Below are 27629 nucleotides of genomic sequence, written 5' to 3' on the forward strand. Positions count from 1 at the left end.
TTTCATAATTGGGAAGGGGTAGATTCTGGAAATGTTATGATGAACAAGACATGAAGGAGCAGTCTTACAAATCTTTGGTTTAGTAGAGTATTGAAGTCAGTTTGGAAGGGGATACAGATCTTTTCTTAGTCAAAAAATTTGATGGAACCTGTTTGGAAAAATTAGCAGTTTTGTAAAAACATCCATTGAGGGGCAACCAGGGATCTCCATATCCCATCTAATATTTGTGAAAGGAAAAAAAAATTGAGGTAGATAAGTTTTGAAAGCTGGCACATCGTGATTTGAATGCTAGTTACTGTTATTAACTTGCTAATATAATCTTGAGAAACTTAACTCTGCAAGCTTTAGTTTGCTCATCAGTTAAGTGAGCACAATGCTCCCAATATGGTAGGGTTTGGGGGTATGAGTATTAAGTGAGGTATATTAAGTGACTGCTACATAGTAGGTGATCATTAAGTGTCAAATTCCCTTCTCTTTCCCTATATGTAATATAAGCAGGGTTTAAATCAACAGAGTTCATATATGGTTGCAGACTAGCTTTGCCATACTAGCTTTAAGAAGTTTCAAATGGTTAAACTTGCTTCACTTCAAAACGCCATTTTTATCATTATTCATATTTTTTGGGGGCTGTATTTGCTAATGTTTTTGGTGGTGTCACACCATTTTCTGTTGGCTTAATTTATAATTCTACTTTCTCTTTGGCTGTATGCATACTATTTCATTTTGGGACCCGTTACACTGTCAGATTTTTGGCTTCACTCACCTTTCTTCCCTTCTCCTCTCTGGCCCATCTCCTCCGATTTTGGCACCGCTAACATAACTGGTCGCACACGTGCTGCAAGTCTACCCAATACATCTTTAATGGCGTAGTATTCCTTTTAATTTTTCAAAATGACAAGTTTATATTTCAAGTATGTGAAAATGCCTTAGAACTTCATGTTGCATACAGATTAGTGGACATTTTCAATCTTAACCAGTGCTGTGTAGCTGTGTTTTGATTTTTTATTTCTTTTTTATCTTTTCGTCATACACCTCATAGTTTTTGTCATCAATGACTCATTATTAAGAATTCTAATGAGTATGGCACTGTGCTGGGTCTTGTACGGAACAGTTTAAAGAAACCCTGTGCAATAAGTCCCCAATTCCTATGTGTTTATTCGAGGCAGAATTTCACAGACTATGAATTATTGTTAGGTGCTTGAATCTAAAACAAATGAGAGAGTGTGTAAATAGTAAACAAATAGACATGAGTGTCATTTACCAGAGACTAGACTTCTGGCTCCCAAGATATTACCTCCCTTCACTGTCTTCATTTTCTCTGAGTATCGAGATGTCAAGTTCCTTTCCATGTTGCCAGGAATAAGTGGTAGGCAGTTGTGCCATTTGAAAATAAGGTAACAAGTCCTTTGATGGGACTGGCCATTGCACCACCCGTGATAGTATCTTTGCAGCAGTGTTGCTTTATTCTTTTCAGTCCGTTCTCTCGAGAAACAGGCAGCAGGAGTGGATAGCAATGGATCAGGGGATCTCAGGACAAGAAGGAGGCAAGACACACCTCCCTCTGAGGAGACCAAAGCGGGATGGAGAGTCTGTCTGTCTTCTCCCTGGTAGCTGGAATATGAGTCAGTGACTATATGCAGCCAACTAGAAGCTTAATGCAGAAAATAGGAAACTTCAGGGAATGACTGGTGGGATTAGAGATGATTTGCTGTGTGGCTTTTGCAGAGCACAGAGTGATGGGGGAGTCCAGTGTTCCTATGCAGACTGCTCCTGTGGGCTGATCCTATCTGTGTCTGCCCTCCGTAGGTCCCTGCCAAAGCATGGTTCCCCAGTCTACCATTTATTGTTACCATTCTGGTGAATTGGTCTTCTATTTAAATTTACCAGGGTGCACTTTGTGATATTTGGAGCCAAGAATCTGAAGATAATAATCAGACAAATCAAACAACTAGTAGTAAAAACACAGACAAACCAGAGATTGGCTTAGGAAAAAATTTAAAAAAAAAACAAAAACAGCCAGAATGAGCCAAGGTAGATCCATTAGAGGTGAGAATGCAAGGTTAGGGCTGGAAGTTAGAAGACTTACCAAAGAAAAACACAAGTTTTGTTTTCCATTTCCAGGTCTTTGAGGAGTGGGATATTGTGATCTGTTCAGTCAGCATGATTTTCTTCCTAGTGACAAGGAGGACCAGGAATGAGAAGAGGAAGAAGAAAATGGCGACGCATTCTTTTAGGACATGGATAAGGATAGTCTTCCTGCCGCGGTGAGGAGAAGAACATGGATGGAGGAGGACTCCACATGGAGGAGTAACTGAAATGCTGAGCAGCTGATTGAATTCGGGTCCAAAGCAAAAATAGGATTTGAAGACAGTGCAAGAATTTTGTGCAGTGTTTTTCATTTGGCTTTTAAACTGATTCGAAATAAAATGAGATAAAAACTGTCTGCCCCAATCTCTTTATTTCTTTTCTTAAATATTGTTGGCCCAATGTGTGACCAAAATTTTCATATAGAAAATCTTGTCTCCAAAAAATGACAGGATACAGCTAATTATGTTTGTGTTCTCTACAAATCTTTTATTTTGTAGTCCCTTACCAATTATCTGCCACTCTCTATGCGGGAAGCTAAGGTAAGAGTTTAAAGAATACAGAATTTTAAGCTGAGAGGCCACTATGGTCATATCCTTTTCCACACAAACCATGCTCTCCCTCTCGACTTTCACTTGCACAACTTTGTTCCAATTTGGATTCTCTGTAAGATCCATCTTCATTTCCTCTGTTCCCATCAGACTTCTAGATTTCCTTGTACCTTTTGGCCAAACACCATTGTTTTCATCTTACTGAGTGGAACAGTAATGCTGTTCCATCTTTGGTACTAATTTCCTCTCCAGTACAGCATTGCTGAGCTGGAGAGCATGAGCATTTCCTTCCAGTTTCGAAGGGAGATTTGCTTTCTCAGCACCCTGCTGCAGTGGTGCTGAGATGGTTCCTTGTGGCTGCTTTCCACGTAAGGTCAGGTTTATGATGCAAGTGGCAAAGTAAACAAGCGGTTAATTCTGCAAGTCGCTGTGTTTTGCCACAAACATGCCTACCTTAGTGTATGGCCTCTGGGAGCACCCTTGCTTAACATCCTTCAGTTTCTAAAGGACTGATTTGTTCAGGAGAACTATTGGTAGTTGATTCTAGGAGTCAATTTTCTCTGGTATCTATTTGAGGAAATAAATCTCACTTCTCTGTTCCTTTCTTTAATTAACTTGCTTCTTTTGTCATCAAATCTTTGTTTAATAAGTCTATAAAGGATCTTCGGTGGTGTTAAGATGTCAATGCTTTTTGGGGACAATTTAAAGGATGACATCTAACGTGTCGGCTTTAGTAAAGATGCACTTTACTTAAGCAGTAGAAATGGAAGGAGCATCCACGGAATAGTCATCCTTCTGTAATTATGTATAATGATTACACTGTAAGGAAAACCTCTTCAGGGTTAGGAAACCAAGGGTCAGGCTCCACCTCTGCCGTCATCTACCTCTCTCCTGTAGGCAAGTTAGAGCAATATTCTGATGTCTTCCTTTGTCTGTAAGATGGGATCACATTTTTGCCTTCCTTTGTCACCAGACTGTTGTGGATGACCATATGGAATCATGAACGTGGCAGAGTGGTAATCCCATTCCTGCCCAGGGTGGGCCCCAGCCTGGCATTAGATTGCTCTGCTCTGCCTTTGCGGCCTGGTCTGCAGCCCTCCTTTACGTTATTAGTGCTGCAGTGAAATTTGATTCCATGCACACACAGTAGCCTTCTCACAGCGTGCTCTCTCCTCTCTGTTTATGCTCCCTGGACTCTATCTGTCCCTCAAAACTTGACCCATCTTCCCAGCCACACCTTAAATGGCTTTTCCCCTATCAATTCTCCCTTGTTCTTCCTAACTTGTAGTAGCCTCTTAGCAATCTCTGGTACTATATCACCTTCTCATCACAATACTGAATTATAGTTGGTCACATATGTGTCCTGTATTGCTAACTAGATTAAAATTGAGGGTCGGGATCCTGTGTTTTGGCATCTGTTCCCACAATGCACGGTGCCCTTGTATGGACTGGGAGTCACTGGATGCTGAATGGAGCGGCTTTGATAAATCAGGCACATCCCCTGGCCTTAGTTTCCTTGTTTGCATAATACTTTGGATGGTCTGTGATCCTGTGTAGGAAAGTAAGTTGGACATCCTCCACTCTTACTAGAAACAGTTAAGGAGTGACCATCCTGGACAGCCAGGTGCCAGGTGCTGCTTTTGCAGTAAAATCAGGGTGCTCATCATGTAGTCAGGTAGACCAGTGCATGAACACACACTGTACAGTGAGAAGAGGGACAATCTCATACGTGTGAGAATTATGGGCATTCAGGGGATGGCCCTGTGGAGTAGTGTGGCTAAGTTCATGCGCTCTGCTTTGGTGGCCCAAGGTTTGCCAGTTCGGATCCTGGGCGCGGACCTACACACTGATCATTGAGCTATGCTGTGGTGGCATCCCACATAGAAGAACTAGAATGACTTACAACTAGGATATACAACTATGTACTGGGGTTTTGGGGAGAAAAAAAAAGGGGGGGAAGATTGACCACAGATGTTAGTTGAGGGCCAATCTTCCTCACCAAAAAGCATATTTAAAAAAAAAAAAAGAATTATGGGCATTCAGTGAAGAGCGAATAATCCAGGAATAGAGAAGAGAGCTAGTAAATTCTGAGGCAACGGGTCTTAAAGGACGAGTGAGCAAGAGTTTGCTGGGAAGGTGGGTGGGAAGTGCCTCCAATAAGTGTACAGGAGTCCAAGAGTCTGCTGTGTGTGGAAACTGGGAATGGCTGTGTATGGATATACTGAACGCGGCACGCAGAGCGGGTGAGAATGCAGGTGGAGATGCCCTTTGGTCATATGGAAATGACCTTGGAGAGCTTGGGCTCCTCAGGAGAGAGGTGAGTGGGTGCTGGAGGAGCGTCTATTCCAGATCCAGCTGATGCCATGATTGGATAGGGAAATGGCCATAGCAGAGGATCTTCCCTGCCCTTCAACCAGCAGAAGAATCACTGGGAAGCAACCTAAAATTCAGAGCCTCAGCCCCACTTCCAACAATTCTGATTCCATAGGTCTAGGGTGGAGCTCAGGATCTGTGTTTTAAGAAATTATCCAGGGCCAGCCTGGTGGCACAGCGGTTAAGTGCACACATTCTGCTTTGGTGGCCTAGGGTTCACCGGTTCAGAACCCGGGTGCGGACATGGCACCGCTTGGCAAGCCATGCTGTGGCAGGCATCCCACATGTAAAGTAGAGGAAAATGGGCACAGATGTTAGCTCAGGGCCAGTCTTCCTCAGCAAAAAGAGGAGGATTGGCAGAAGATGTTAGCTCAGGGCTAATCTTCCTCAAAAAAAAAAGAAAAGAAATTAACCAGTTGATTTTGACACAGGTGGTCAGTGAACTGCCCTTTGAGTAAACGATGAATTGTCCCTAAGAGCTTTGTAAACCGAAGGAATTATAAAATTTGCACATTATCCATTTGTCATGGAGAGGGAGATCATGGATAGCTCTGTTCAGATTCTCAAAAGGATCCATAAATTCCCAAAAGCTTAAGAATCACTAGCTAGAAGAAAAGCATGAAAAACAGAATGAGAACAGTGCTATGGCAGGAATCCTAGAGAACAGCAACCTTTAAAGAAGCGTTTTGTGACACAGGGAAAGTTGGTGTTTTCAGGAAGCTTACAGTAAGCTTACAGTAAGCTTACTCAAAGAGCATCCCATAAGAAAGAGAGATATCCAGGCCATGCATCATCAAATGTCAAATTACACACTGAGAGGATTAAAACCAACTATATGGTGACACTTTAAGTAATTCCAGTGACCACAGCTTCTTACAACAACTCAGCCATATGAAAAAAAGAAAGGTTTCTTGAGAAGCAGAGCTCCACTCTCCTGGCTTTATATTAAAAATATACCAATGAATAGTTTCTGAGGCAAATAGGGCTCATCCCAGGCATATTATGAAGTCCTTGATCTTGATGTTATTTTATCTTTTGAACCTGTTCCCCATCAACTTTTCAACTATGTCTAATTAAACTATGTCTAATGTCCCTAAGTCATCTTTATCAAAATAAGAAATATCTCATCAAGTTATGTATACTTGGGGATTGTTTTTGTGAGTCTGTACATGATAGGTCTAAATAAGTATTTTATGAAGTGAATGTGGCTAGAGAACTGGTTGTATGAGTCTATTTTCATATAGTGTTTGAGTTTTACATTTTGAGCCTCTTTCTTGTAGACTGAAAAATGTAAACTGATTCAGATAATTCTGGACATGAGTCAGCAGATGCTGAGAGTGGGGTAGGCTGAGAAGAGTCCTACTGAAGTCATATTCTACGTTCTCAAACGATCCTTTTGGCAAATATGATGTAATCTCTTTGGGGTTTACTTGGACAGGAACCATCACCCCAAATCAGTCCCAGCCCTCACAGGATTGAGAATAGTGGTGCCTGGTCCTGTGACTTTGTATTCTTTGCTTTTCCTAGGCCAGGAGACTGGCCAGCCCTCACACAGACGTTCATATCCAGAGAGTTTCTTCTCCCTCCAGTCACTACCTCTTCCTAAGCCTTCTCTTTAACATTGAGCTCAGCCTCTTTTTGCTTGTATTATTTAACATTTTATTTAGGTTTTATAATCAACACCCCCTCAGCCATACATCTGGATACATACCAACGCATTTTAACGTCCATTATGTTTAAAGAATTATGTTCATTATGATAAAGAAGTACTATATTTAAGAGAACAGAGAGAAAAATAATAAAATGTATAATCTTAGAATGGAAATATTTCATTAGAGGCCATCTAGACCTGAAGTTGTCAAATATTGTTAAGCATTAACTTTTTATGGTACAATTGTTTTATTGCCTATAGAACCCCAATATTTAAAGTAAATGAAAGTTGAATCTATCAGGTTAAAGCAGGGTTTTAGGAAGGCCTGCCGTGGGTTCACCTTCACAATCTAAGGGGGCTGAGGGTTCTCAGGATCACAGTTTGAAAAACCATTGATCTGGTTCATCCATGCTATTTCATATAGATCAGAACATGGAAGACCAGAAAGTAAAAGGAGCCAACATTCATCTACTTACTAGATAGATAGGTAGATGAGTGGATAGGCAAGTAGGTAGGTAGGTAGATAGACAGACAGATATATAGATAAATAGATACACAGATAGCTTAATATATATGTGTACATATAAACACACACATATCTACAAAGTCATTTAATCCTTAAAACATTAGATGGCTTTACAGATGACTAGATGAGGAAAGCTTTTAAGTTGATAGGGTTGGGACTCACCTCAGGTCTTTTTGGTGGCAAATCTACATTCTTTCCATTGTATTTCCACACTGCTGACTGGTTGCCTTACTCAAAGCCACACACAGGCAGGGGCAGGACTGGGACCAAGACCCTCTGTGCTGGTCCAGGGTTGTTCCCTCAGACTACCTTTTCTCTCTGGTCAGTGGCAAAATAATACCTACTAAAAAAGGAAATAGAATATTGCGTAAACTCTCAATTAAAAAAAGAAAGACATTCCAGCTGCATTGACATTGAGAAGGGTTAATATTCTTAGTTCCCTATATTTTAGCAACTAAATGGTCATGACAGTAAGGAAAGCTGATTCACAATAATTTTTATGCTATGTCAGTATTGCTCTCAGCTTGAAGAGTATGGCACAGAATCCAGCTTCCTAATTAAAAAAATTACATAATGAATTATTTTTCTTCAAAGTATACTTTCTTCATGGCCTGAGAATTGAAGTTTGATATTGAATAAATATTCACTACTTTAACGTTTCATGAATTTGAAAGATATATAATAGGTAATCATTAACACTCTTTTTGTTTAGAACCTAAAATCAAACACAACGAACTGAGGCTTTAAATCAGAGTTCCAGTATGATCACAGAAAATCTGTATGCTTTTTGTTGACTTATGCTGAGGTCTGCCAAATAACCGCCTTATTATGCAGAATCTTAGAATCATAGGCCATGGATATCTTAGATTCTTGCATCAAGTTGCTGATCCTCTGGTTTTCTTTTCATGTGGACCATTTAGGGACAGGAGATCTTCAGGATGATTTTTTGTTCTTTCTCTTGGCTCCCACAGCATTTTTCATATTTCTCCCCTTTTAACTACTTCCTGCCTCCCAACCTGTCTTCCCAGAGGACAAGAACTTCTTTTCTCTGTGTATCCCCTCTAACTCCTTCCGCTTTCTCCCCAGTGCCTGACATAATGCCTGGCACATAGCGAGAGGGAGGGAGGGAAAGAGATGCCATAAATCAGATCAAAAAGGCAGGAACTCTAGAATCAGGATTTTTTCTTCCCTTGGTATGGCCAAAATGTTTAATGAATAGAGTCCATTAGTATTTTTTTTCCTCCAGTGTTCCTTTCTAATAAAGACAGAGCAGTATGGGTTTTCTCCTTACTTTTGTTACAAAAAACTTACAAAATTTCATTAAACCCAGCAGATATGTAATGAGCAGCAGGCATCATTCTAGGACTGGGGCTACAGAGGTGAAGAGAACATCGTCCAGGAGCAAGGAGCTCATGGTGTGGTAGAAAAGACAAACATGCCCACACTCTTATCGCTGTATGAGTAATAAGGACATCTAGAAGATTTATATATTTTGTAGAGATTGTGCCCAGGAAAGAGTGATTGATTTTATCTGTGAAAAGCAATCAGTAATAGGTACCCAGGAGAGGTGGCATGTGAGGTGGGATCTGAACAGTGAACAGGAGTCTGCCAGCCGTACTCTGGGGTAGAGGTGCAGGGACAGCGTGAGCAAAAGTGTGGCATGTGGGCAGCATGGTCACTGGGGTGAATCTACAGATAGGAATTACCAGAGTAAACTCTCAAAGGGAAGTGGTGGCAAGAAATGAAGATAAAGAAGTCGGAAGGGAGCAAATCCAGCAAACCTCATATGTCACATGATAATATTTGAATATTATCCCATGGGCAATGAGGAGACAATGAATTTAGAAGTAGGGAGAAACTATTTTCAGCTGTGTGTTTTACAATAGGTCAGCTTGCTGGTAGTGTGTGGAATATACTGGAGAGGGCAGAGTCTAGATGTGAGATGATGAGTCAAGTTCAGCGGGGACATGAGCTGAAACTCAAATTGTGGTATGGTGGGAGTAGGAGACTGACAGGAAAAACATTTAGGAAGTTGTTTGGGGGAGAAGGTGTTGGGTCGAGAGGGGGCAGACTCACAGGGTTTTGGCTTGAGCCTCTGATTTGTTGTGCCATCAACCAACATAGGCAATATGCATAAAGAGATGCCTATCACTTTAATTTCCTGTTTCAGATAGCACGCACCAACATAGTTGTGGATTTCTTTGATGTTCATCATTTTGTGACAGTGAATACACTTTCACATTCACCACCAAGTTCAACCTTCACCATTTCCCTGGGGGATAGGTAGCAAATATTACAAAAAAGCCTTATGTCCTATAGGGCGTGCATAAGTCCTCAGGGATTTTCCTATGATCAAAATTGCCCCTGAAAATCCTATAGGGGAGTCCTGGGTTGAAGACTGGAATACTGTTTCTTTGTAAGTCTAACGGACCTTCCTCCAACTCCCCCGCCACCCCTGACATTGAAATAGGTTGCTTTTTCCTCATTTGAGCACAAATTAGGTAGGAGACTTGGAGTTTGGACTCATGTTTTATAAAAATGTAGATCTTTAAACATGAGAATTATGCTGAACCCAACGACACGTGCACACCAAGAAAGGTATGAAGGATGAAGGAACAGTGGGAGTGGAGGAGGCCAGTTAATATTTCTCAGTTCCATCTCATCGGGGCATATGATTGTTAGGCTCCTGGACTAAATGAAGGACTTCTCTATTAAAACCCTCTCCCTCATTGTCACCGTTGAAATCATGTACATTAATTGTACCCACGATGTGAGCACTGCATATTTTCTTTTCATACAGTGAGCAAGACACACAGTCTGTGACTTGTCCAAAGACAAAATAGGTAGCTGACAGATCCAGGACTTAATGTATCCTGAGTCTCAGATTCCAACTGAGTTGAGTCAGTCTCACAAGTTACCAATTTTTGTTTTGGAATAAGTACTCCTAATGATCAGAAATTGGAATGAATGTTTTATCAAGAGGATATAAGAAATTATATTTACTTTTTCCTTATAACTTGATTCTACCAAGTGAATGTGATATATAGAAGAAATGTTCATTGAGGGAAATACATCAACTGAATTTGGGTTAATCAGCATCCAGTGAAAATAAACAAATGGCTGGCTGTTTGAAGCTGAATAACAGCTGTACTGCATATTGGTGAGTTCAGGAGTTTATTTTATCAGCTGTCCCAGATAATGATTTTATGCTAATAAAATCATCAAGAGACGAATTTTTAAATCATGCTGAACTGGCAGGAGCACTACTGGGCATAAAATGAAATTCCATTTTTTAATTAATTTCCTGGGTATCTTTGACCAATCCAGGCTTGTTCTCTACCTAGGATCTCTCTCCTTCTTGTGTGGTTCCACTTAGGAGAAAAATTACAGATCTGGGGTTTCTTAGCATGAAATTAGAGCATGGAATTCAACACTTTGATCAAGCAGTGTTATTCTGTTGCCCTTTTTCACCTGAGAGATATTTATGACTAAAAAGAGTTATTTAGAGCAGTGATTTCCAAAAGGCTTTCTGCACACCCTTTCAGATCTGTTATACAATCCACTGATGTATGCAAGAAAATATTTGAACTTCAATTTATATTTATTTTCTATTGTACTTTAAAAGGTCCATTATATATGTTTCTGTAATAATCTGCATACATAGAGTACTATATTATAATTTATAAATAAGTAAACATAGGATGGTTGTACCTTTTTAAAAAACTGTTAAGATACCTTCCTTAAAATGTTTGGAACTACCGATGTACAGCATTTTTCTAAAATGAGCCAATGATTAGATTATTCCGGGAACTTTTTTTTAAGACCGGAGATTCCTGAGGCTACTCCAAGAAGATTCTAGTTAAATAAGTCTGCCTAGAACAGTGGTTATCCAACATTAGTTACATCAGACTCACCTGGACCCCACCCCAAAGTTTCTGATTTCAGTAGGTAAGGGAGGGGGCCTGAGAATTTGCATTTCTAACAAGTTATCAGGTGATGCTGCTGGTCCAGGGACCCACTTTGAGAACTGCTGCTCCAGTGGGGGACTCAGGACACAGGTGACTCCAGAGATGAGGTGATGGTACTGATCTAGATTTGATCATCTCCCATCCTAGGCAGTTCTTACAGATATTCCATCATTTTGTTTTCCTTTCTTACTCCTGTTGCTATGTTAGAGGGAAACAACTGTTTTTCACACTGTAGTTTTCAATATTGGTGTGGAGGCTAAGAGCACCAGTGTTATATTGACGTAGATTTGAATTTACAGGGAATTCATATGAGTGGTTTAATTAAATCCTGTAATTAATGTAATCCTGTACTCAATGAGGTACTTATTTGTATATGGATGGAAAACTGAGACAGTCAGGTCCATAATGATTTGGCTGCATCCGTATGATATTTGGGAATAGAAATAACACCATTAACCATTCAACATACACAGATTTTAAGATCAATAAGAAAAATACATGGTGGTTTGTCACAACCAGGCCTTTTTTAAAATTGGGAATCAAGAGATTGATATGAAATGAAGTATGAGTAAGTGTAACAAGCCACAGAAACTTTAAGAAAAGGAGAACTCCTTTCCTTTGAATTATATAAAATACATCCATTGGCAAATAGCACTTTTTACAATACAGCATAGCATTAGCTGTTTCAATGCCTGCACAATGTGTAAAACTACTTGCTAGATTAAATTATGTAGAAGAGCATTTCTATAACGCTTAGTGTCTGACTCACTGACCATCAGTGGGGCACTCAAAGTTTAAGAGGCATTACATGCTTTCCTTATTGGGCAGACAATTAAATGTAGATGTTACTGGGACTGATTTACAAGAAGAAGGCAGTGGCAATGTAGGTATAGGTTTGTTTTCGAACTCTTAAAACAATTATGTATATTACAGTTCACTTTCTGTTTGTCCTTTGAAATGTGTAGTTACGGCCATTTATCTCACAGTTTTAATTTGAAATAAATGGATAGGACCACTTGAGATTAGATGTATTTTAGGAAAATGGAACCTATAACATTAATTCTTTTGGGGGATACTTTAGCACTAGGTTTTGATCTGCCCTCTACAGAGAGACACATTTATGATTTTATACATTTGATAAAAGCTACTTTAATGGGGTCATTCTGTATTTAAAACAAATGAGAAAAGTGTTCCAGAAATCTCCTCAAGGAGTATTACTGTCTTTTTATAAAATAACTTTAAATGGACTGTAGTTATAACAAGAAGAAGGATTGCTAGAATATATGTCAGTTTAACCTGTTAAAGGCAGAACAATTCAAAATGTATCGATCTTATAAATAAGTTTTGAAATAACATTTGGTTGTCCTCCATTGGCTTCTTAGAAACAACACTTTCAGGAGCTTATTTACAATGCAATTCACATAACAATCAGTAAATAAATATTAACACATTTTTGTTTACTTACTCTATAGAGGTGCATTAAGGGTGAAAATGTGCAGACTGGAAAGAGTGTGAATGTTGGACTCAGACCTTGGTTGAACTGCTAGCCCCACAGGAAAGTCTGTGTGACTTTGGGTGACATATTTGACCACTCCAAAGAGCCTTTTGTAAAAATAAGGATGTACTAATGAAGTTCTAATCAGGAGACAGAAACCACATAGTAATCTGAACAGGGAGAGTTTAATATAAAGAATAATAACTGTAACAGTGGACTGGAATACAAGAGATTGGCTAGGACAAAGTAAAGAGAGCTCTAAGAATAAAGGAATAGCAGACATGAGGAGCAGCCACTGCTCCAGGGCAGAAATAGAGCGCCAGGGAGGAGATCCTTCTAGAGCTGACAGCCATGGCTCAGTGGATGACAGGGAAGTCACTGTGGGGCCTCACTGATAGAACTTGGAGGAAATGTGTCCTCTAGAGTGGCAGGGAAAGCTGCTCATGGGAGGTGTCCCTCTGGGAGTGCTCCGCTCCAAAACCACAGAGGGGATGCTGGGGCAAGCTGCTGTCTGCCGGGCACTGCTGGGAGCCAAGCCCTAGAGAAGCCAGGCATGGGGAAGACCCCTGCATTGCAGGCCTGGTGCTGGAAAAGCCTCATGTGCTGAGGAGGCTTCAAGGCAGCCCTGCAAGCTCACCCCTTCCTCCTGCAGGGCCTCTCCTGAACACTCCTCGACTGACAATGCTTAACATTTTGTCAACTGGGACACTGGCATTATTTTCAGTTTCTTGAGTTGAAAAGCAGATCATATAGAGAGAATTTCTATCAACACCAAAGCTCACAGCAAATCGTAAGTGATCATAACATAACCAAAATTGTATAATTCAGAAGATATAGGGGCCGTTCAGGAGCCTCTCTTCTGCTTAATGTTTCTTCACAAGAACAGAATAGGTGTATTTGTAACTTTAGATCAGACAGATTAGGTTATTTTGGACTCAAATCATTGCTTAATGAGAGGTATGGTCAGCACTTGATTATTCAGAGAGCAATTTGTATATTACTTGGCACCAGAGTTGCTTAAAATACTCTGACATTAGTATAATCATGAAAATCACCAGTAACCTAGAAAGGAAAGTGACAATACTGCTGATGCTATGAACGGCCTTTGCTGGATGATTTGAGAATTCTGTAGGGTATTGAATTGAGCTGTAGGTTCAGAAAGTTTATAAGATGGGCCCCCTGGCTTGGGAGTAGGACATGGAAAAGGAGGAGAACAAAAATCTATTTAATTTACACTTTGAAATTCCTATCTTTTGGGCATAGAAAGATGACATTTGAACTGTTGTTCTTTTTGGGGTTGGGGATTTTTTTTTTGCTTTAATACCCTAGGTTAATTTAAACTGTTTCTGAGGTTATCAGAGTATAAAATACTTAGTCTTTCTAGAATCTGAGAAAGGAGTCATTATAATAAGTGTTTAATACATTAAGTGCCAACATTTTGAATTTAACTTTAAGGCAATTTATTTTTCTAAAATGAATGATGCACTGATGCTCAAAATAGAGATATAGTAAACATAATTTGGCTTTTCTTATTGACTCATAATTCATAGGCTGAGTTAGGACGGAGGAGTGTGACTGGAGGTCTAGTTCCTTGAGCAGATCGGGGCAACCAGAGTTGAAAAGGATGATGCCCAGGACTTGCTTTCTCAGAAACATCCAGCATGTCCCTTTCTTTTTTCCTTTAGAGCCACTTTCAGATAAAGGTGGAGAGAAGCATGGGACCGAATGATCCTCTGGTTTGCAAGATTACTTTGTAAGTAATAACTAAGGGACACAAGGGTGCTATTTATTATTACGCAGGAACACCAGGTATAAACCAGGGCTGTCCAGGACAAAATAACGGTCATCCCAGTACTAAGTTGCATGTATTGAGCATATACTCTCTGCTCAGCATTGTGCTAAACACCTATGGCCATCATCTCACTTAAGCCACATGACAGCCCAGTGAGGTAGGTACTATTTTTTATCACTGAGATGGTTAATTTTGTATGTCAACTTGGCTAGGCCACGGTACCAAGTTGTTTGGTCAAATACCAATCTAGATGTTACTGTGAAGGTATTTTTAGATGTGATTAACATTTAAATCAGTAAACTTTGAGTAAACAGATAACGTTTCATAACATGGGTGGGCCTCATCCAATCCTTGAAGGCCTTAAAAGACTAAAGTTCCCTAAAAACGGCATTTTCTTCAGGACTGCACCATAGAAACCCTGCCTGAGTTTCTAGCGTGCTTCCCTGAAAAATTTGGACTTGCCAGCCCCCACAGTTGCATGAGACAATTCCTTAAAATCTCTGCTCTCTGATATATACTATCATATAACCAATATATACCATTGGTTTTGTTTCTCTGGAGAACACTGGCTCATGCAATTCCCATTTTACAGATGAAACGAATGCACAGAGAGGTTAATTAGCTCATCTAAAGTCAAATCACACAGTTCATAAAAGGAAAACATGAGATTTGAACCTAGATTTTTGGACTCCAGAGCTCAAGCTCTTTACTATTAAGCTCTGTTGCCTCTTAAAAACGTAAATAAACAAAACAACAACAAAAAACCCTAACATGATTTTTGTTTCAATTGGCCTGTCTTTCTGAGACTCTTCCTTGTTACTAACAGTTTCCTGGTGTTACTGAGCATCAACCAAAGCCTTTATGATGATTTGGTAGCCGTGTTACAGCGGGCCATAGGCACCTCTCGTTGAGACTATGCATTCTTCAATCACCCGTATACAGACTTTGTTCAGGGCATATAAAGGAGTATCCCTCTGCATTTTTAGAATTTCTGATAGGTGTTTCAGGGCAGAGACCTACTTTCCAAGCCTTCCAATAGATTATGTTTGTCATCATTAGTTAGCGCTAATTCAGATGTAACGCAATAGGCTGGCATTTCCCAAACCTGCTGGAATAGGTAACTCTCTGAACTTAATACTGTACTGGGCATAAGAAACATTAAAATTTTCATTTTTATATTACACTGAGAGCTAAAACCCTCTTTCTCATTAGTGCCATCAAATCGATTCCGACTCCTAGCAACCCTGTGGACAGCAGAGCAGAACCCTGTCCGGTGGTTTGTGCCATCCTCTCACCCTCGGGCGCTCTATCAGACAATGCCCTGCTGCTATTCACAGGGTTTTCATGGCCAATTTTTTCAGAAGTGGGTGGCCAGGTTCTTCTTCCTAGTCTTTCTTCATCTGGAAGCTCTGCTGAAACCTGTCCACCATGGGTGAGCCTGCTGGTATATGAAATACCGGTGGCATAGCTTTCAGCATCACAGCAACACGCAGCTGCCACAGTATGACACCCAACAGACGAGTGGTGTGGTTCCTGCATCAGGAAATGAACTCGGGCCATGGTGGCGAGAGCACAGAATCTCAACCACTAGACCACCAGGGCTGGCTACAAGTATAGCACACCTTTCAGAAATTACTGCTCATCAAAATTAGAGAAACTTATTCCTTTACAGGATCCTGTATATTATGTTTTAATTTTAAATTGGCTTAACCTAAAAAAAAATTTGTCTTTACATTAAGTATTTGCCTTGAAAAATCAGATTCTTATCCATCAGGTTTTCAGGAGGGAGTGGGGATGTACATGAGAAATTCAGAGAAAACATCATCATGTAAAATGAATCCTGCTTAAACTATTACCATGCTAATAGATATGGTTTTTAATAAATAGCATGGTTTTTAAATATTTAAAGACTTTTGTTCTATTATTATGACCTCAAGTATCTTGGACTCACAATTCGACTAAACTATGAATTTAACATTAAGTAAAAATTTCCATGAAGTGTAAAGAAAGAATGCTTTTTTTGTGTTACCCAGAGTAGGAGTTGTGCTGTTTTGCCTTCTCTTGCTGCTGCTAAACGTAATTCTTCAATATTTCTTTGTTCAGTCCTTTCTACAGCTGCAAGAAGAAGTACGTATTACTCTACTTTAGTCAGGATCCTATTAGAAAATTCATTACAAAAATGTGTAAAGAACAAAGTACCCACGGTGAGAAAGTCACAATGTTCTGATTGTAATTCAAACGCAGTTAGACTTTATTGCTGTTCTCACTGCCTTCCCTTTCCAATTAGAGTTCAACTTCTTTCAGGTTCAGATGAGTTTCTGGTTTTGATTCAGAAGTCTTTAAGCACATTACTCACTACAATACCCATCACAGATAATTATGAGTTACTTTCGCATGCTGAAATACTATTACACAGCTGCCTTAGAAAGGTAGATAAGTGGAGAGAGGGGTTTATACCTTCCCGAACCTTACACTGTGAAAAGTAATAATAAGAAATAGCATTGGTAGGAAGATTTACAAACCATATAAATATATTTAAATTTACATATACTCATATACATCCACATAAGAATATAAAGTTTATTTAACAAATACTATTGAACTTACTATGTGCCAAGGGCTATTGAAAGCACTTTAAAAATATTAACTTATTAAATCCTCATAACTACTGTATGAAGTGTTACTATTATCCTGATTTTATAGATGAAGAAACCAAGGCACCAAGAGGTTAAGGAACTTAACTGAGGTCACACAGCCGGGAAGGAGAGGAGTTGGGATTTGAACTTGGGTAGGCAGGTCCCAGAGTCCATGCTCTTCTTGCTACCTTACGCTCCTGATGCCACACTTGCAGGGAAAGGGAGCAGTGGGTAATCTAACTTGTTTAAGAGACGAGAATATGTAATAAGGTCTCATTTCTGCTAGATCTGAGTTCTGTTTTGGCTTACAGAAAAGAAGCAATTTCATAGAAAGACTTAGTAATCCCACTTAAAATATGTGTACAACGTCCTGTGCAAAGGCTGCAAGAGAGGAACCACACAAGGTTCCTTAGGTCTTCCTAAGAAATAATGAACAGTTATTAATAATTAGTAACTACTGTGCACTAACTGTTGTTCGAGACACTATGTGTGCCATCTCATCTCAACTACACACATCGTGAATACAGGAATAGCCGGATCTAGTTTAGCTCTGTCTTAAGAAATGACTAACATTACTACATACCATCATCTTCCATTCTCACATTTTTATTTCCACATCCAGACTCCCTCTCTACCTCAGAGGAAGGTGGCCAAGCCTCTACGGAGGCTCTCAATGCCTTCTTCTTTTGCTGAGATTCACGCTCTCCAGTCTTTCCTCTCTTTGGTTCTATGGCTCCTGGACTGTGAGCTCTTTGCGAACAGTCCTGTCCCTATCTCTCTTTACATACCTCTACTACTCCATGTATTACCTGAGCTGCAATTTATGCCTTCAGTCATTCCTGCAGTGAGCTATCTGTGCTTACACTATCCAAGGCTTTTATGACACTGTCTGGCACAATGTATATTTGGCCAATAAATATTTATGGAATAATCAAATAATGCTTAATAATATTTGCTCTACACTTTAGGGAAGAGAGTAAAGAGCGCGCCCTAATGTTTCTTTCTAGATTGACTAGCCATGTAAATGAAGGAAAACAGACAAGGATTTGGAGTTGAAAACCCTGAGTATGTTCCTGGACATTTCCTGTCCTGTGTTCATTCAGGACACTGAAAGAAGACTGCTGATCCAGCCAATGAAAAGCCAATATTCCAGTTTGGTGAGGTGGGGCTTCTAGAGTGCTCGTAATGTGCTGTTCCCTGATGTGGGTGCTATTTACATGGATGTGTTCCATTTGTGAAAATAGTGAGTTGTACATTAATGATCTATACTTTTCTCCATATATTTTATACCTTAAAAAAAATTTTTTTAAGCAAATACTCCAACCAAAAAATATTGTTTGTCCTATAAATTTTAAATTTAATATGGTTATAAACTAAATCTTTTTTTTTTTTTGAGGAAGATTAGCCCTGAGCTGACATTGGCTGCCAATCCTCCTCTTTTTTCTGAGGAAGGCTGGCCCTGAGCTAACATCCATGCCCATCTTCCTCTACTTTATATGTGGGATGCCTACCACAGCATGGTTTGCCAAGCAGTGCCATGTCTGCACCCGGGATCTGAATTGGCAAACCCCAGGCTGCCTAAGTGGAACATGCGAACTTAACTGCTGTGCCACTGGGCTAGCCCCAAACTAAATCTTTATCTTTCTTTTCAATCAGAATCCAGAATCAGTAGGGATCACAGAGATCTAACTGCATCCTGATAGACAGTTATTTACATGCAGAGTAGGTTAATTAGTAGTATACTTGAAATGCAGGTGGGAACTTGGCAAATGCACTTCATTGATAGAAAAATTGCCACTTTGCAATCTCTACGTAGTAAGTGATTCAGCAAGAATTATCAATAAATGCTAAAACCATGGATTAAAAGTTTATTGGTAAACAGGATATTTGCATGGCCTCAACTTTTCTACCCACAGATTATTTATTAATTACAACGAGGAGAAGGTGTCTTTACAATGAACCACCGAGTTATCAGAGTTAACATCACCAGTAATAGAACAAAATGGCATCCTGGACCTCCTAATGTGATGCACAGGTAAAGAATACAGCCTCACCCACATATTATTTCTGCCAAAAATGCGTATGTTAACCTAATTATATGAAAAGAGAAAAACTCAAAATGAGGGATATTTTACAAACAATTCCATAAATGCTTTCCTCTTCAAAAAAGTCAAGATCGTGAAAGACAAAGGATAAAGAATTAGTCCAGATAAAAAGAGACTTAAAGCAATGTGACAATTAAATGCAGTGTGGGATTCTGTATTAGAACCTGGATTAGGCGGAAAAATGCTACAAAGGACATTATTTGGACAATTGGCAAAATTTGAATATAAGCTGTATATTATATAATATTATTATATTAATGTTAAATTTCCTGAAATTGACCATTAAATAGTGATTACATAAGAAAATATCCTTGTTCTCTTTTTTTAAAGATTTTTTTTTCCTTTTCTCCCAAAGCCCCCTGGGTACATAGTTGCGTATTTTCAGTTGTGGATCCTTCTAGTGGTGGCATGTGGGATGCCATCCCAGCATGGCTTGATGAGTGATGCCATGTTCGCGCCCAGGATTCAAACCCACGAAACCCTGGGCCCGCCGAAGCAGAGCATGTGAACTTAACCACTCTGCCAAGGGGTCGGCCCCTATCCTCGTTCTTAAGAGATACATACTGAAGTATTTAGGGCTAAAGTATCACTATATCTGCAAATTACTCCCAAATAGTTCAGCAAAGTTAAAGGTAAATAAATAACATTAAATAATATATAAAAGGATAAACCAGATGTGGCAACATGCTAATGATTGGTGGATCTAAGTGAAGGATATACAAGTGTTCATTTTACTATTCTTGAAACTTTCCCACAGGTTGGAAACTTTTCGAAATAAAAAGGCAAATGATATGTAGGAGAAGAACGTATCCCTCTCTAGTGCCTGGTAAGCAGTAACTACCCTTTCCTGAACATCTCCAGTCGTGGGAAACTCACTACACTTTGCAAATTAACTCAAGCCATTACTACAATACACTGGATCCAAAGATAAACTCCCTGGCACTCCATCAACTAGGCCGTGAACTAGGCCTGGTCTGCCACAAACAAGATGATCCCTCCTCCAATCTAACAGCTGTTCAGATACTTGGGTATGATTTTGTTGTGTCTACCAATGTCTGCATTTCTGAGGTGAAACATTTCCTGTCTCTTCGAGCATTACCCTGTGATGTGGTTTCTGGTCTGCCTTGGTCTTTGGCGGGTTGCTGGATACACTCTCTGCAGTCTGAACCATTCAATGTGCTATCAGCAAATGATGTTATATCTGGCCAAGGTGATCTCACCAAAGCAGAATCACTCAGTTAAGTTTCTACTTCTATTTCCCAGGCCAGGACCATATCAGCTGACAAATCACAGTACCCATAATGCCAACTAAGCCCTTGTCCTTAGTGCATTTGGGTTCTGGGGAGGCAATAGGGCATGTCTTTATTACTGGGCCCATTAAATGTCAACTTGTCAGGCTAACCTAACATTCCAGTTTGTCAGGAGAACCTCAGTTCTGGGTTCTAATCTTTTTGTAATTAAAATAACAGGACAGGATCAAAAACATTACCTCATCTTCCCAATTAGAACACAATTTATCAAAGGGCTGGGATCACATCTAATAGGTTCAGTCTTCCAAAAATCACATAATACAGAGGCTTACAGAAGATGTTATGTGTTGATCTGCTTGTTCACTGAAAATGAGAGCGTTCATTTTAAATGCAAGAGCAAGTTAAGACACTGACCTGAAGATGTCTGACAAGTGGACATTATTTTGTAACTAGAGAACAAGAGAAGATTTTTAGTTCTCAAAGACATTTGGAAAGAAGTACAAAGAAATCAACATGCTTTAAATACAAAATTATCTTGCCCTTCTCTGGATTGCAAAGGAAAGATACACAGGATGTGTATGAAATCACAACTCTAATTCAATATTTTTATTCATAAAGTAGTAATGAAGAAATTTTCTCTTCTCTACCATAGAAATACTACTAAAAAATAATTACAGCAAAGCCCTGGCCATTTGGAGGATAATCCTAATGCATGAGGGCTTCCCAATGTAAGCATCAAATTTTTTTGTTTTAAACTATTTTAGAGAAATCACTCTGAGTCATTGAAGACTCATATGTCTTCTCAAATGCAATTTAACGTTTGAAGTTCATAACAATGAAGCTGGTCCATAAAGAAATTACTGTTGGCTGTTGTACCACAATGAAGTCTTCAGGACAATAGAACCAGCCAGAGCTATCTTCCCCCCAATCAAATGACTCCAAATAGCTATACCTCTTATGGTTTCTGTCCTGCCCGACTGTGTTCCTTCATCATCATGCTTCTGCAGCCTATCGGCCACACTCTCTCATGTCTCTAATTTTCTACTTTGAATTTTGTTGGGGATTAGATAAATGGGCTTTGAAAACATGCCATAATATTGTATAAAGTAAGAATTTAAAAGCTGTAAGTGAGGAAACTCTCATAGATAATTTCATGTCTAACCAATGACTCCCAAATTACATTATCTTTAGATCATAGGCTTGGTGTCATCTATTTTGGCATCTCAGAAGCCATTTCTACTTACATTCTGGGCCTTGGCTATAATTAAAGTAAATGCTGTTTATGTTAAGATCCATAATATTTACCTTCAAGCATGTTTCTGATTTCTTTGTCCTGAGTGACTTCTTTTGCTGTCTGTCCACTCCCATTAATAACAGCAGTATCAGCATTATATACTGACTCCTAAAAAAGCAGAGAAATTATTTTTAGCTACTATTTTTGTATTATGTATAGTCTTTTTCCAAATTACTAATTACTACTGAGTTTCTACAACAGAATCAAGTACTATGTAGGAATCTTTATATCATATCAGTTATGTCCACAGTAAGTGACTACTATTACAATAAGTTGAATACTACAGCTCAATTAATTCTAATAATAACTGGTGATTGTCCAAATAATTGCCAATTCACAATTAACACAGACAACTTCTATAATTGATTTCTTAGGTAAATTATCTGGTTGTTTTACCAAATTGATTCATGTGGTCAAACTAAATGAATAAGTTAACAAAGCCATTATTTAAATTAGAACAGATAGCACATTCGTTTAACATTATTCCTCCAAAGATTTTTGAGAAAAATAATTTCTCCCAACAGATCTAGATTTTTTTAAAGTTAATTTTGATGTATATAAGAAATAGAACATTATTTTCTAAAGTGATGTACACTGATAGGATACACCACTATCAAGAAGATGGTTTATAATGAAGCAAATTATCTCCTAAAGTCAATATTCAACAATGGAGAATAAATTTTTACTCTAAGTGGCTAACTGCTCTTTCAGGGATTTCAAACTAATTGGTAATGTATATATATATATCTAGGACCACTGGCTCAGTTCAGTTATACAACGTAAGACAGTAGAAATGGAGAGAATGCAAAAGATTTGCAGGAGAATATTAGAAATTTGATGTTTAATTTTAAAGACTTGAAGGTAAGATGTGAAACCATAAAACTCCTAGAAGAAAATATAGGCAGTACACTCTTTGACATCAGTCTTAGAAGGATCTTTTTGAATACTGTGTCTACTTGGACAAGGGAAACAAAAGAAAAAATAAACAAATGGGACTTAATCAGACTAAAGAGCTTCCCCAAGGCCAAGGAAACCAGGAACAAAATGAAAAGACAACCCACCACTGGGAGAAAATATTGCAAATCATATATCCAACAAGCAATTAATCTCCAAAATATATAAAGAACTCACACAACTCAACAACAAAAAAACAAAGAACCTAGTCAAAAAATGGGCAGAGGATATGAACAGACATTTTCCCAAAGAAGATACACAGATGACCAGTAGGCACATGAAAAGATGTACAACATTATTAATCATTAGGGAAATGCAAATCAAAACTACAATGAGATATCCCCTTAAACCTGTTAGAATGGCTAGTTGGAGAAGATGTGGAGAAAAGGGGTTCCCACCATACACTGCTGGTGGGAATGCAAACTGGTGCAGACACTATGGAAAACAGGATGGAAATTTCTTAAAAAATTAAAAATAGAAATACCATATAACCCAGCTATCCCACTACTGGGCTGTTTATCCAAGGAACTTGAAATCAGCAATTGAAAGAGACCCACGCACCCCTATGTTCATTCTAGCATTATTCACAATAGCTAAGAAGTGGAAGTAACCTAAGCACCCATCGACTGACAAATGAATAAAGATGGGGTATATATAGAGAATGGAATACTACTCAGCCATGAAAAAGACAAAATCATCCCATTTGCAACAATATGGATGAACCTTGAGGGTATTACGTGAAGGAAAATAAGCCAGACAGAGAAAGACAAACACCACATGATTTCATTCATATGTGGAAGATAAACAAACACATGGACAAAGAAAACAGATTTGTAGTTACCAGAGGGGAAGGGGGTTCAGGGGTGGGCATAAGGGATAAAGGGGCACATATATGTGGTGACTGACAAATAATAAAGTACAACTGAAATTTCACAATGTTATAAACTATTATGACCTTAATTTAAAAAAATGTGAAATGGCTATATACTGTATGAATCCAAGTATATGACATTCTGGAAAAGGCAAAACTACGGAGAAAGTAAAAAGATCAGCGGTTGAGGTGGGGAGAGGGATGAATAGGTGGAACAAAGAGTATTTTTAGGGCAGTGAAAATACTCTATATGATACTATAATGATAGACACACATCATCATGTATTCCTCTAAACCCAAAGAACATACAACCACAAGCATGAACCCTAAGGTAATCTATGGACTTTGGGTGGTTATGATGTGTTGATGCAGGTTCATCAGCTATAATGAGCGGACCACTCTGGTGGTGCATGTTGATAATGGGGGAGGCTATGCATGTGTGGAGACAGGACATATATGGGAAATCTCTGTATCTTCTCTCAGTTTTGCTGTGAACCTGAAAATGCTCTAAAAAATCTGTCTTTAAAATAAAAACACTTTAGAGGACTGGCCCCATGGCCGAGTGGTTAAGTTCGTGCGCTCCACTTTGGCCGCTCAGAGTTTCAATGGTTCAGATCCTGGGCGCGGACATGGCACCGCTCATCTGGCCATGCTGAGGCAGTGCCCCACATGCCACAAGTAGAAGGACCCACAACTAAAATATACAACTATGTACTGGGGGGGATTTGGGGAGAAAAAGCAGAAAAAAAATATTGGCAAAAGTTGTTAGCTCAGCTGCCAATCTTTAAAAAAAAAAAAGTAAAATAAAAAGACTTTAAATAAATGGGCAAAGGACTTCAATAGACATTTCTCAAAAGAAGAATGACCAAAAAGCACATGAATAGATGCTCAACATCACTAATCATTATGGAAATGCAAATCAAAACCAAATGAGATACTATTTCACAACCATTAGGATGCCTAAAACTAAGAAGACTGACAATAACAAGCGTTGGTGAGGATGCGGAGAAATTAGAACCTTCATACAATGCTAACAGGAATGTAAAATGGTGCAGCTGCTTTAGAAAACAGTGGCAGCTGTTTTCTATTTGGCAGCTCTGCAAAATACTAAACACAGATATACCACACGATGCAGTAATTCCACTCCTGGTATCTATCTAAGAGAAATGAAAACATATGTCCACAACAAAATCCTGCACATGAGTGTTCAGAGCAGCATTATTCATTATTCATAATATCTGAAAAGTGAGAACAACCCAAATGTCCATCAACTGATGAATGGATAAATAAAATGTGGTATGTCCCTACAATGGAATATTATTTGGCAATAAAAAAGAATGAGGTACTGATATATGCTATGAATGAATGAACTTTGAAAATATTATGCTAAGTAAAAGAAGCCAGTCACAGAAGACCATGCATTGTATGCTTCCATTTATATGAAATGTCTAGAATAGGCAAATCCATAGAGACAGACAGGAGATTAGTGATTGCTTGGGTCTGAGGAGAAGGGGTAATAGGGAGTGATGGCTTATGAATACAAGATTTCTTTTTGGGGTGATGAAAATGTTCTAAAATTGATTGTGTTGACGGTTGCACATATCTGTCAACATATTCGAACCACCGCATTGTACTTTAGATGAGGAATTGCATAGTATATGAAATAGGTCTCAATAAAATTATTTTACAAAAGGTAGTAGAGATAGTCTGGCACCATATGGCACATTCAAGTTAAGGAATGTTATTTCTCACCTATTTAATACCTCATCTAACTGTTTTATACCATTTTTGCAACTGCACAGAGTTGTTTTTTTTTTAGGAAGATCAGCCCTGAGCTAACATCTGCTGCAAATCCTTCTCTTTTTGCTGAGGAAGACTGGCCCTGAGCTAACATCCATGCCCATCTTCCTCTACTTTATATGTGGGACGCCTACCACAGCATGGCTTGTCAAGCGGTGCCATGCCCGCACCCAGGATCCGAACCAGTGAACCCTGGGCCCCTGAAGTGGAACATGCACACTTAACCACTGCGCAACTGGGCCGGCCCCTGCACAGAGTTTTAATAATTAATTGTCTTGATAACAGCTTTAGGAAGGCAATAAAAGCTAATATGGAACCTGATTGACATAAATCCCCAAAGGGCCAGACTATAGAGAATGGACAGAGGGAATGGTATACACAAAGGTACGGAGAGATACATTTGCTAAGGAAAGAGGATATAGGGTAGGGGGAAAATAGGGCGGTGTAGAATGTGAAGTAAGAGTTGTTAGGCAATCTCAGGGAGTTCAGGTTGTCCTAAAAGCGAAGGGACAGCACTGCAAGTCCTCAAGGGAATGATATCAGATTGCAAGTCAGAAAGATCATCTGACCACTGTATGAGGAAGACCCAGAGCAAAAGTTCTCAGTGTGATCCCCAGACCTGCAGTAGCAGCATCACCCATGACACTGGCAGAATTCCACTTTCTCAGGCCCCAGCTCAGACCCACTGCCGTCTCTCCACACTCTTATTATTCACTTAAAATGCTTAAGCTCTTAACATTGTACCAGGCCCTCCACACGTGAGAAAAATTACACAGACAATGACTACTGAAGGGATATGAGAAAGAAAGTGCTGACAAAATCAGAGCTGAGATTAGGATGCTGACCGGGGCATCCCTGTATAGGATGGAATGAAGAGATTGGAAAAAATGAGAAAAGTAACTGGGAGACAGAGCAGTCTAGGAGAAAAGCAATGAGTATGTTCTCAAGCAGAGACAGTAACAAGGAGTATTTAAAGTGAAAAGTATTTCAATGACCAACTCAAATATTGCATAAGGAGCAGGTGTGAAGGAAGAGGCGTCCCATTTTTAGAAACATGAAATTTCAGATAGCTGAGGGGCAAGTAAGGATACCCACCATGCAACTAAACAGAAGACCTGGATGCCTGGAGAGGAGGATGAGGTCAAAACACAAATTTCCAAATAATCTCCCAGGAAAAATAGTGAAGCCATAAGAGGTTTGGTAGGGGAAAAAATTCAAGGGAAAAGGGAAGAATGATTAAAAAAAAAAATCAGAGGGACATCTATAATGAATATGGGTAACGGAAAAAAAGAAAGATAAGAACCATAAAAGCAGCCAGAGATGCAAAAAGAGAAATAGACTTATAGTGTCACCTCCTAGAGAGCGATCGGTTTCCTTAAAGCATAGATATAGAAAAACATGAAAACAGAGCCATTAAAAATAGTAAGGGTTTACTGATGGCCTTTAGAAAAACAGTTCAGTTAACGGGTAGAGTCAGGACCTAGACTACAAAGGGTCAAAATTATCAGGTGCTAAAGAGGTTGAAAAAGGGAGTGTAGACACGTTAATATTTTTTAAAAATCAGAGCCAAAACATGCATCTTGCTCAGAGAAAGTGCCCTTGCCTACTCTCTCTCAAGTAGCATTTGCCCACCCCCTAATTCTCATCCCTTTGCCCAGTTTTATTTACTTTCATAACACTTGCAACTTCCTGTCCTTATTGTCTGTTCACCTTCTATGAAGGGAGGGCTTTGTTTTCTTCACTCTTATATCCTCTCACCCAGAACAGCAGCTATTTATTTTTTCATATTTATTCTTGAATTAAGATATTTTGCTTAAAATACTCCTGGCCAAGACAGCACTTTGACCAATTTGTCAAATAATTAACTACTAAGAAGTAAGAGGAGTAAAGTACTAACTTTGAGTATCATACCTTTTTTTTTCATTTTTTAAAATGGATGCCACATAGTATGTTAGGACTAGTAGCACAGCACAAAGGTTAGGGCGAAGACAAAGTTAACACAAGCCGCGACTCATGCCCCTAAGCTGCCCTCACTCCACTCTCTACTCAGCACATTGTCAGCCATTCCCTTACTGCAGCTTCACTTCGGCGTCGTCACACAGTTCATCCCACATGAAATGCTTAGAGAAAAATCCCCAGCCCCAGATTGATTTTTTAAATAACAGCTTTATTAAGACATAATTCACATACCATAAATTTCACCCTTTTAAAGTATACAATTCTGTGGCTTTTAGTATATTCACAGAGTTGTGCGACAATCATCACTATCTAAATTTAG

At 39.1% G+C, this 27629-nt stretch overlaps 1 long non-coding RNA gene across 3 annotated transcripts in view; it reads right to left on the bottom strand.

The window, feature by feature from the left end:
- Positions 1-837: 837 nt before the first annotated feature.
- The window catches only part of LOC102148682 (uncharacterized), a 95659-nt gene continuing 68867 nt past the window's right edge, over positions 838-27629 (bottom strand). Inside the window, exons 5-10 of one of the 3 annotated variants that reach the window (XR_011420984.1) lie at positions 21738-21834; positions 20847-20881; positions 16471-16556; positions 7349-7529; positions 2087-2172; positions 838-1918 (exon numbers count right to left, since the gene is read on the bottom strand). This is a non-coding gene — a long non-coding RNA (uncharacterized lncRNA). Of the gene's footprint in view, positions 1919-1978; positions 2173-7348; positions 7530-16470; positions 16557-20846; positions 20882-21737; positions 21835-27629 lie in introns of those variants that run through there. The other 2 variants (XR_011420983.1, XR_011420982.1) reach the window with 2 other exon arrangements.

Source organism: Equus caballus, chromosome 8 (genome assembly GCF_041296265.1).
Source record: "Equus caballus isolate H_3958 breed thoroughbred chromosome 8, TB-T2T, whole genome shotgun sequence".
Taxonomy (NCBI): domain Eukaryota; kingdom Metazoa; phylum Chordata; class Mammalia; order Perissodactyla; family Equidae; genus Equus; species Equus caballus.